This window comes from Callorhinus ursinus, unplaced genomic scaffold, assembly GCF_003265705.2.
Source record: "Callorhinus ursinus isolate GAN/ISIS: 27379988/994484 unplaced genomic scaffold, GSC_fseal_2.0 scaffold36, whole genome shotgun sequence".
Lineage (NCBI taxonomy): Eukaryota > Metazoa > Chordata > Mammalia > Carnivora > Otariidae > Callorhinus > Callorhinus ursinus.
Window position 1 is genome coordinate 9,037,499 of NW_027397098.1, and position 11,961 is coordinate 9,049,459.

An 11,961-nucleotide genomic window follows, 5' to 3' on the forward strand; every position below is an offset into this window, starting at 1 on the left:
CATCAGCCTGCCTCAGCCCACAGCTAGGGGGCATGTCCCAAAGGAGGGCTTTCCGGGCCAGCCGCCCCGCCAGGATCATGCCACAGCTGGTTACTCCGCACACCCTGGCGGGGGTCCCCGAGCTGGGCAGGGACAGACATGTGCCGGGGTAAAGGTTAGGGGCTGGGCTCCTAGATCAGCAGCTACAAGGTGCTCCAAGGGGCTCCAAGGGTCAACCTCCTTCCCCAAGCCTGGGGTTGCCCAACAGTCTGTCTCCACCAGCAGGTGGCGATGGAGGCCAGAGGGGTTGCCACTAGAAGAGGGGCCCCCAACTCCTGTCCTATTCCTAGAGTGGTGATGCTCTGCTCAGCCACGGAGGTGACGTTACCCGCCCCGTGAGGAACAGGCCTGGCTCAAGGCCAGCTAGCACCAAACGATCGGGGGGCGGGGTCCTCACAGCCCCTTAACAGCACCCCCCCTCAAGGGGCAGTGGGGCCCCTCGTGCAAGGGAGATCGTGGCGAGGAAGGGAGGAGGGAACCTTTCTCCGCAAGTCAGTAGGCTTTTCCTGGTGTCTGTCCTCTCCACACCGACACACCTCCCGCGGGAACGTAATCTAGACACATGAACCTTCATTCCAGCTCGCCTTCTGCAGGGCCTTCCCAAAGGGGCGTCAGGATGCTGGCATCTAGAGCAGCCTGACCGAGGCAGGGCAGGGGGCTGGAGAGGGGACGTGGGGCCCCGGGTGGGCTGCGGTGGCCCCAGAGGAGATCCTAGGTGTGGATGTGTGTCAGATTCCAACTGCGGGGAGAAGGTCGAGGGCAGGAGCGGGTCCGGGCGAGTGTGGGAGCCGGGCGTTTGAGGAGTGGTAGCAGAGCGGCCACAGATCTCCGGGGTGCAGGCAGAGGCCCATGGGTGCTGCAAGCTGCAGGTCCGCTTATAGTAAGTGGGGGCAAACACAGTAAGGGCGGCCGCGGGAGCCTTCACTGCTGGGCAGCTTTCGGTCGGACAAGTCTGCCATCCATGCATATGGAGGGAGCGCAGGTTACACCACTCACCCCCCCAACTGAGCTATCTTGGGGGAAACCGCTGGAAATCCTGCTCTGGGAGATGGTCCCCCTGATTACCAAGGCTTAGGCACTGGTGCCCAAAACTCTAACAATATTATTATATAATAATAGTAACTGCATCCATCATAACGTCCACGGGCTACCAGATAATGCTTATTAAATATTTAGAGCGTCCTCTAAGATAGGTCTGTCCCTTCTATACAGGTGACACGGTCGCCTTGCCTGACCCCAGCTCTTGTCACCGCTCCGCGGACTTCCTTCTCTCCTGCCACACTCAGGATAGGCTGAGGGTGACCCACAGAGGTATGAGCATTTCTTTTTATTCACTTATCACTCCTTGTTTTCTCCTAATGAGCACCTTGTTAAGCTCTGAGACTACAAAGTAGGAAACTTTCTCTGGTGGAAACCTTGATGGGCAGAGTGGCAAGAAAGACAAGCAAATGGACCTTTATAGATACAATAAATACTCCGGTAAATGCGTGCCATGTTGGTGTGTGAGCCCAGAGGACGGAATGCCCGGGAGCGTCTCCCAGTGCTTACCACACTGGCAGCCGCTTGATCTGGATCTTAGGGGATGCTTAGGAGCTCGTGGAGCAGAGCAGGTGGCAAAGAGCATTCCAGAAAGGAGCAGGCAAGTGCAGTGGCACAGGGTTGAGGAAGGGCCACAGAGAGGTCAATAAACTGAGAAATGTGGCCTGCCCTGGCAGGAGAGAAGTGACACGGGTTGGGACACGTGACCATGAAGGGCCTTGAAGGTCAAGCCAAATGGCCTTATGCTGTGGGCGCTGGGGAACCAGGGAGGGGAGTCTCTAAGCTGAGGGGCAGTGTGATCGGGAGGTAAGTTATAGATTCTCGATGCCCTGCTGAGTAGCTCCCTCCCTTCTCTCAGACACACACCAGGAATGAAAGTGTTTGCCTCCCTATTTCCAACTGCATGAGCAAAGTGGGTGATAACACTGGGTTTTCGTTTCTCAAAACGCCTGGGCCAAAGCGACATCCACCAAGGCTCGTGTTTCTCTATGTGTGGTTTCCATCTTGCTGCGCGGGACCTCAGTCCCGTGGGTTGTGTAAGTGTTCTGAGAACTGCGGTCCCCGAGGCGCTCTCACAGTCTCCCCACTGTCACCGGGACGAACCAAAGGCCAGAAGGCGAGCGGTGACACCACGGAGGAAACCCCCCCACAGCACCGGGGCGGCGGTGGGAGAGAGGGGAGCGGTGCCCGCTCAGCAATATATGGCAGGTATCTACGAACCCTCCCGCTAATTGATGGGCTCTCTATATATCATCCTAGATAAAGGACCCCAGTGCAGTAAATGCTGATGTTTAGAACATCCTGATAGGGCTTTGTTAACAAGAAGATAACAGAAGAGCAAGATATGTTTGTTTAGCTGCCTATAGATAAACCCAATAGGTCTTTGTTAACTTTTCATGACTGATGGCCACCACTAACCATGATAAATAATCCTGGAAGAGGCAACTTTATTTAAAGTGCCGGGCGTGGGGCCCAAATTTTTAGCTCTCTGGAGTGAGGAGGAAGCATTTTCTGCGCGTGAGGACACATACGTCATTATAAGTCAGTACTCGACTTTCTCTAAATAATTTTAAACCATCAGCGAGAGCTCGGAACCAAGGTGCCCCTTGACAGGGGTTCGGGGTGGGCTGTGCTCCGGTCACCTGAAACCCGAGCAAATCTGAGGAACCGGATTTCTCAGAGGAGTCTTCCACAGAGAGGCAGAACCTTGAGAAATCGAAGCAGATATTTTCCTAGGAGCTTCGAGTAGGTGAAAATCTGCTTTTCAATCCTCGGGAGGAACATGGTGGCCAGAGATGCTCCTCCCTGCCACTCGCTGAAGTTGCAAAATTGTATCCAAAACTGATAGCAGCCTAAGAACTTATTTTCAGAAGCCGAGGAGGTAAATTTTGCCACTGTCTTTAAATAAGTCTTGCCTGCTCAGGTTCATCACTGTGTTAACGAGAGGGGGCCACGCAGTATGCTTTGCCCAGAACTCAGCCAGAGCCAAAGCCTCAAAGTACATGGAAGGCGGCTGTTTCGTAAATCCCGTTACAAAGAGACCAAACTTTGGTGCGGTCGCCGAAAATTTATCATGGCGCTGTTATCTTTAATGCACTCTTTTAAAAGAAGGCAATCGTTTTTACTAAAAACATCATTTGAATTTTATCTTTAGTAAAATGCTGGGCAGGAGGGGTGGAGTTTGACCCGACCGTATAATCTTCCCCAACCTGCAGACTAATCAATTTTGATGGCAGAAGTGATACTGGGTCTCGGAAGTTAACCAGATTTGCCACCGGTAAATGGAGGTCCCGGGTGAAATGATGTTTCACGTAACAAAAAAAAAATTAATGTAGAAAAATTGCTATTTGCAAAAGCCACAGGTGAAATGTGTCCTAAAGTACTAGGGAAAGCTGCTTTCCCCTTTCTTCTTCCTCTTTTTTTAAATGTGTCACAACTAAGAAAGAGCTATTGTAATTCAGTTCCCATCTTGGTTCTAAGAGAAAACTCTGCCTGGATTCTCTCTTTGGGGCAGTGCGGTCCTGAAAGCAAGAGATTTGATTGCCTAGACTCCCTGGAACCGCAAGTTCACATCCCAGAGGGGCTGGGCTCAACCCTTCCTCCTTCCTAGGCAATAAAGAGCATGGAAACCAGGTTATCTATGTGGCCAACTTTCAGGAAAGACCTTGAAACCAGAGCCAGGGTGGACCTGGGCGATCACGTGGTGCTTTCCATTTACCATGGGGGTTTAACTGCAGGGTGGCTGAGCCAATCGGGGCCAGCCAGCAACTATCACACTGATCCCAGGAGATACTTCAACTGGGTTTTTAATAGAAGTCTATTTGAAAGTGTGCAGTAGACGTGGAGGGAGCCGTCTCTGCTTACCCTTGTGTGAAGCCATTGGGTGGCTCTATCAGATTAGGTGCGAGAGGGGTAGGGAATTTGGAATGTTTACTTTCATGTTCGCTATTCGGCCTCATTTCCATAGCGCCTTAATATCTTAGCACCATATTTGTATTCCTGATTAGTGGGTTGGCTTGGGTACAACATGATTAATGTTTCTTTCTTTTTCCTTTTTCTTTTCTTTCCTTTTTTTTTTTTTTTGGCTCAAAGAGCTAGTTCCCTCACCTGAGTCCAAACAATCGAGTTACTGAAATTCTAGCACACGTTTTCAACTTGTGCAGCTTCTTTACGTAAGGTGCACTGTTTCTACTCGTGCTTGCACACCCCATCTGCCCAATTGCTGACATGACTCCACTTCATATGAAAGACCAGCTTTTCTTTTTGGGGGGGGGGGCGGAAATCAGACCATGCCAGCAAAGGTCAGCGAAAGGCTCGGGTGAGGTTGGTTTGTTTTAGTGACATGGGCTGTCATTACGCTTGAGCAGGGACTGGGGGAGACAGCTCACCTGGACCCTTCCTTACTATGGCTCCAAACCTCTTCTTTTTCTTCTGATCTTCGAGGACAAAAGCAACATGATTAACCACCGGGAGCTTGTAGACTCTGATCTTGTTCCCAAGTGCATGACACCCACTAAAAATGGTAGCCAGTTAGTGTGACTTTTGTGTCTGTAAACTGCATAACTGCAGACATTCGACACAAATATATAGGTAAGTATGAAGTGTTGTGAGGCGTACGTAATAATGACACCGTGTGTTTTCATACAGACGTCCTTCAGATGAATCTGTGTACGCAAACTCTGATACACCTCTCAGAGACAAAGTGGGCAACTGACTACGTGAACCAGCTACTTGGGAAAGGAGGTGAATAACCCCTTACGGCAGAAATACCATCTATCTTTCGAATCCGGTCAGGATTTCTGCTGCATTAAATCGCCGTATTGTCCGTGACTACGAACCGAAACATGGGCCAACTTTGTTTCGGTGGTCTGGTAATCCGAAGCCCTCCAATGGGGGGCCTGGTATTTTGCAATCAATGAGTGGATCTTCTCTGTTGTTTTTAGTGATTTGAAACAAAGTTCGGTGACAATGATTTGCACATTAAAAATGTTTGAAAAAAAATAACTCTCCATCCAAGAAATGAAGTGGATGCTGAAATAGTTTATATTACCTCCTAGAGGCTACCAACCTCATGGAAGCAGTTCACATGTCCACTGGTTGAGTGTGTGTATATGAACAAGTACATCTCGTGTGCATATGAATGGTTAAATCAATGCAGTAGACAAAATTTTCACTGAAGTCTAATACGAACCCCTGACAACTGATCCTTTGTTCATAGGTTCAGAGTCCTGGAGACATAAAGGATGTACTTAGTGAAGAATTGTTAGTAAGTTGAAAACAAACTCTTTCTTTCAACTTGCCTTTTTCCATTTTATCTGACATTAAGCGATGCACTTGCTTCCATGTTGTTTTAGCCAACCTTCTGTAATTAAAGATGCTGTCTGTGCAGGAAATGTCGGTCAGTATACTCACTCCACCCCAGCCCGGCCACAGCCATTGCGCCTGATGGAGAAACGTCCTTCTGCTGTTCTTTTTAAAAAATTTGCTCTTGCAAGAGGTAAGCAATCTGAAAAGGAGAGCTTCTGTGCCTACTTTTTGTATCCTAACTTGACTTCTTTTTGTACTTTAGGCTTATTCTTTGTGATTTTATTTATTTGTTTAAGAGATTTTATTTCTTTATTTGAGAGAGAGAGAGACAGAGATGGTGAATGAGGGCACAAGCAGAAGGAGAGGGAGAAGCAAGGTCCCACGCGGGGCTCGATCCCAGGACCCCAGGATCATGACCTGAGCCGAAGGCAGACGCTTAACGACTGAGCCACCCAGGCGTCCCTATTCTTGGTGATTTTAAAACACACCCGTACTTTAAAAGTGTTGACGGTAAGTAGTTTTCAGTTGGATTCCATTACACAACGCACACATCCCTTCACCTCTGGATCCGACATCATAACAGGCATTGGAGAGATTTCACGGGTCACCGCCTCTTAAACAGACCTGACGGTTCAAATCTCAAGCCGAGAACGCCAGAGCTAAAGTGTATATAGATGGCACATGACATCTTCGTTTCAAAACAAAAGGGCGGAGTAGAGCCTGTCATTAGAAAGTGTGGCTGTGACCACAGAGTCCTCATGCACAGGGATGATTAGACTACAACGCAGCGGCAAGGAACATCGACATTTGTGGCTGTTCTAGAACTGCCCCCTGCAGTGCGGCAGCAACCGGCTGCCTGTGGTTATTTAACTTTCAATGAGTTAAAATGAAATAAAGTTAAAATTTCAGTTTCTTAGTTGGCGTAGCTACATGTCCAGTGCCGAGAGGCCATGTGGCCACGGCTGCCGTACTGGATGGTGCAGAAATTATGGAACATGCCCATCAGGGCAGGAAACTCTGCTCAACAGCCTGAGCCCCTAGACGGAGTATTTGCATATTGAACAGCTTCCTCAACCCCGAGAGGGAGGTGGCCGTGGTAGGTCCGCCACCAGAGGGCGCCCCCATTATTAGTGCCTCCCTGCGGGGCCCGGGGGCGGTGGTGGCCTGCATTGCCCAGGCTGTGAGAAATACTCTCTCCTCATTTTAAGTGTGAGTTGGGTTTCCTTATCGGATATGCTTGCTGCACCGCAACCTGAGGTTGTTCAAGAACGGGCTGCTGAATGTAAGTGAAGCAAATACGGCGTGTTCTCCGTGGTTTACTGTTCCGGTTAGTTCCCCGCGATTGTTTAGCAGAAGAATTAGAAAATGCCCATGCCAAATCAACTGCGTTTTGACTCGCAGCATATTGGCCTTGGTCATACAGTCCTGCCAATGGATGCGCTGGGGTCTGGGATGGTGGCACGTATCTCCTTCTACTCTCTGCCTCTGTTCAGCATAGAGGCGAGATTAAAGTCGAGCTGCTGCCCATTCTGGAGAAAAAAGGGCACTGGGAGAAAGCCTCTATCTCCTGGTGATCGTCCATGGCCAATAATCAAATCATTTGATAATAAGATGGCCTAGTTACTGCCTTGTCCAACTTTTCAAGCCTCGATGGTCATATCAAGATCACTCTTTTGGAGGGGTGTTGAAACTCATAATCTGAGGCTCGTAGAAAAATCCAGAATTTATCATAGAGGGCTGAGAAATCTTTGAAAGAGCAAGATAATACATATTCATGGAGTAAGCTAAAAAAAAGAAGCCAGAATAGATACTATAGCTGTCATTCATTGAGCTCTTACCTACCATGTGCAAAGTGGTATACGACTTCATTAAATTTCACACCTATCCAAAGGAGGTGTTTTTATTCTCTTTTTTTTACAGAGAAGGAAACTGAGATTTAGAGATGTGATTTATTCAAGTTCATTCAGCAGTTGAGCAACAGAGCCAGGATTCAAATCCAGGTTCTGACTTACAAAAAAAAAAAAAAAAAAAAAGAGTGTCCTTTTGGCAGCTGTCATGCTAGATTCCTCAAAATCCAGTGAAAAATCTGAACACAATTTGAAGAGAAGATGTGCAAAGCAGAAAGCATCAATTTAATGCGTGAAGCTCATCAGACGCACCATAAGCACCTTGATGGGGACAGAGTCGGTCAAACAGCGGGCAGGACTGGTCATCTTACCGTGAACTTCCGGCTGGGATCCTTTGTGAGGTACAGAACACGTTTCCAATGTGATTGCTGGGGACAGCACTCTACAGCACTGGGGACGTGTCTCATTTCACCTCTGCACCCCCATGCATGATGTGCCTGCCCAGAGAGAGGACGGGTGAAGATTTTTTTGAGAAGTGTTAGGATACAGCTAAGCATAAGACACCCTGGGCCTATTATTTGTTTTTGTGAATGTTGCAAATAGGTACGTCAAAATTAAAAGAGAGGAAAGGTGAGGAATTGGGTTATTTAGAAATCCGTTTACAGAGAATTCCCTTTCTAAAAGCTAGCAAAAGAAGTTTAACAAATATTCCAAAAGAAATAATCGAAGGGGCGCCCGGTGGCTCAGTCAGTTAGGCAGCTGCCTTGGGCTCAGGTCACGATCCCGCGGTCCCAGGATCGAGCCCTGCATCGGGCTCCCTGCTCAGCGGGGAGCCTGCTTTTCCCCTCTGCCCCTCAGCCTGATCATGCCGTCTCTCAAGTAGATGAAGTCTTTAATAACCTGGTAATATTTTTGGACTGTTAGAACTCCCTCCGATAAGTACTTCGATAGGTCTAAGTGAGATAACTGGAAGCACCACCAATATTTTCTTCAAAGCACTTAACTTGGCAATACTTAGCTCATTAACGGACAGTACCAATGGTATTCTTCAGGTTTGTATCATTTTGCCCAAGATAGTCTCATTCTAAATGTTCCATTAGTCAAAAGTAAGACCAAACTCAAAACCCTGACAAAACTTCCAAAGTTTACCAAAATACTGACTAGGTTGCCAGGATACAATAGGAAATTATTGTTTAGGGCAAAGTACCAAAAAGATGCTGCTTCTGTTTTTGTTTGTTTGTTTGTTTTGAGGGAGAAGCAGGCTCCCCGCGGAGCAGGGAGCCCACACGGGGCTCGATCCCAGGACCCTGGGATCATGACCTGAGCCCGAAGGCAGTCGCTTAACGACTGAGCCACCCAGGAGCCCCAGATGCTGCTTCTGTTCTGAAAGCCTCACACATTTAAATCTTGTGGAGTGTGTATGTATGTTCACATAATATCAGCTCTGCTAGTTCCTCCGGTAACCACTTGCTAAGCTTTTAAATCTTTTGTTGTAAACACAAACATTTCAAAGCGGAAAGCTCTATTAACATCAAAACCACCTGTGGTCTAGGGTGGATAAAAGGTTATGTATAGAACAATGGCAGAAGAACAGCATGGAGGGTTCTCAGGATTCGATGAAATACATTTTAACACCTAGTGTGTATGTATGTGTGTATATTTATAGCCTGGAGAAAGAGAAACAACTAGCATACCTCACAAGCCAGACCCTGGAAAAAACCGAACTTGGCTCTAACCCGTTTTTGCCATCTGCATGAAAGGTGCCCAGCAAATGTCCAATCGACAGATGAAAGTGTTTACAACTGTTCTTCCACAAAAGAAACGAACGACCGGGTTGTCCAGGTTGGAAAGGTGGTTAATTGCAGTCGTTCTAATAACTCACACCTAAACCCGACGTTGTGTTGAAACGGTATTAAGCATGCACTGTTTCGCCGTCCATCTAAAGGTCTAATTTCCAGTGTCATCGATTGGCCTTCACGCATGGCTTAATAGTTACTTTATACTTTTTAGCTACGACTAATGCAAGATTCTCAAAGAAATCCTCTCCTTGAGGAGCGGCTGATCCCGCTGCAGAGACCTCATTCGGAACACTATCTGTCTCGCTCTTCAGTCAGGGGGACTCATCTACTTTTAGACTTAAGACCTTCTAAAGAAAACTGCTGTGATATAAAGAGATTGGCCATAGAACTGTTTGCATTGAAAACTTAGCCAGCATGCCGTTCGTGAACTTCATTCATTAGCATTCTTACTGGCGACATTTCCATATCTCAGTGCTCATTTTAGACTTTCACTTGGTTAGTGGGCCTTTGTTTCATGGTCCTATTGAAAAGGGAATAAAGACAGCTTAGGTGATACGGTCGAGTAAGGCACTAGAGTTTATCTCTGCAAAAAGCCCGACAAAGCCGCGATGCTCTGATACCCTCTGATTTTCTTTGGGACATTGGGAAGCACAAGTCAGCCGGAGGAGAAGGATTCTCACTGTACTTCGCTGCAGACACCTTCAGAAGAGAAACCCCATGTCGGTCACACACAGGAATCGCACTTTGCCGGCCACATAGGGCTCGGCATGCGGCTGATCTCATCAGAAGTTTGTTTCCACCTCCTCCAAGAAAATCACTGGCCGGGATGCTGTGGGTCCCCACCCCCAACCACCTCCCTTTATAAAGCGGGGCCCGCCCAGGGCAGGTGGTGGTGGTGGCCCGGGCAGGGACAGCCGGGCTGGTGGACAAGGGGGAGGCCTCCGCCGCTGAAGAGGCGGGCCCTTTCTGTCCCCTGGTGCCCAGTTCTGTCATAGTTCTTCCTCACGTCGCTGCTACTCGGCTTTTCTTCTCTGCCAAAAGTCAGAACCCGCTTTCTTCTTAGGGCTCGAGTCCCCTAAAGCTCTTCTCCGGATTACATCATCTTTCCCAACAAGTGTCCCTCTCCCCTCCTGTTTGGCGCCGGCCTCCTCTCTGCCGATTTTGTTCGACTTCATTCAGCAAAGCGAGTCACGTCCGCGCTCTCTGTCTGTACTCCTAAGTTACACATCTGTTGTTCTTCATGCGACTTGATGGAGGATGGCGATGCCCAGCTTTCTCACTTTGCTCTGCGCCCTCAGTGTTTTCTTTTCGAGTCCATCTCTCCATGCAGCTCCCTTGGCTGGTGCACGGACGGCCGTCCGGCAGGCGCTGAGACCACCAGGCCAGTTAGCACAGGCCACGGAGCAGGCAGAAGATGGTAACAACATTGGGTCTCTGGTGACCTGCACTGGATTCAACTCACTGACCTAGAGGTGAAAGGCTCTGTATTCCATTACTAATCCCCTGAGCTATCCAGCCCCCTGAAAATGATTCTTTGGTTTTATTATTGCAAAGGCCATTTATAAAATCATGAACTGGATTTAGGAAAGCAACCATGAAATAGCAAGGGACAACAACTGATTGAAATTCCTTCAATGTATTATGGGCTGAAGTCTCTCGACAGTAGGATTGGGGGGGAAAGTTATACAGAGGCACCTCCGTTCTTATTTCAGTAGTGTGACCAGCTCACTTAAACGTGGCAACTTTAGATCCACTGACCGTGCCTCAAGGAACTAAATCCTAAATAAAGAAGATGGAAAAGCAAACTATGAAATAGCCAATAATCTTTATTTTGCACTTCCCCACCCCCCCATCCCTCTCCAAAAAGCACTAATGGGTAGATCTGTGCATGTGAAAATACTGTATAAAGGATTTAGGATGATCTCAAATTAATAAAACAAAACAAAACAAAAAAACCACATATCTCAACATAGATGCTTCGTTTCTTTGTAGGGATAGAAACATTTTGGCTTCTAGAACGAGAAGGGCAGTGAAACACTGCACCCTGAAAAGGTTGGCTCCGTTCCCACTGATTTGCAATTTAACATTCATGGCAGAAAACCTCATTTCTCTAACCACATAATAAGTTTTAAAATATGACTAATTCATACACTAATATCAATTTACTTGGCATTAAAAAAATTCACAATTTCTATTAATATATTTGTATTGGGTTCAAAGCCCATATTCTAGCATTCACATGTCCATTACACTGGCCCAAATTGGGATTATTTCAAAATCAAGTAAAAGTCCATATTTATTCCAAAGTTGCTAAAATATGCTAATAAAGTTAAATTTGATGTTTTACATTAAAAATAAAATATTTGGTTTATCTCTCAGACATCTATAACATATAATAAATAGTGGGCAGTATAGTAATATAATAAAGTTTTGTGATACCCTGAAATTTGATGAGTTTTCTTTAAAAAAAAAATTCATAATATACTTCATTTCAGCCTTAAACCACAATCTCAATGAACAGATTTGCAGAAATAAAACAATATAAACACAAAATGCTACAGTATATATGTTTTTTTCGGGTTTTTGTTTTTTGTTTTTGTTTTTTGTTGGTTTTTTTTTTTTTTTTACTTTTGGGGAATCTACATGTCCGTTTAGTAAAAGTAAGTCAAAGAAACTTAGAGTTAACAAAACAATTTCAAATCGTAAAGTACAGACTTAAATTGCCTTGTTGTCCTTCCAACTGCTAAGGCCCTCTCTCCCATGGTGTCCGGGGCACGGCGCGGGCTCAGCTCAAGGTAGATTTCTTGGAACTATGGCTCTGCTTCTAGCCTTCTTCGTGTATGTACAGCAGTTAATTACAGACATGGCTGAAACCACCGTGGATTTCAGAGAAAGCCAGAATTAAACACGATAAAAATTTAAAAAATAAC

General features: G+C 46.7%; 1 long non-coding RNA gene across 1 annotated transcript; it reads left to right on the forward strand.

Moving 5' to 3' along the window:
* The first annotated feature begins 5,297 nt into the window (after nt 1–5,297).
* Nucleotides 5,298–6,420, forward strand: LOC141370509 (uncharacterized). Its single transcript, XR_012374585.1, has 3 exons — nt 5,298–5,344; nt 5,468–5,575; nt 5,704–6,420. It is a non-coding gene; the product is annotated as an uncharacterized lncRNA (long non-coding RNA).
* Nucleotides 6,421–11,961: the final 5,541 nt, after the last annotated feature.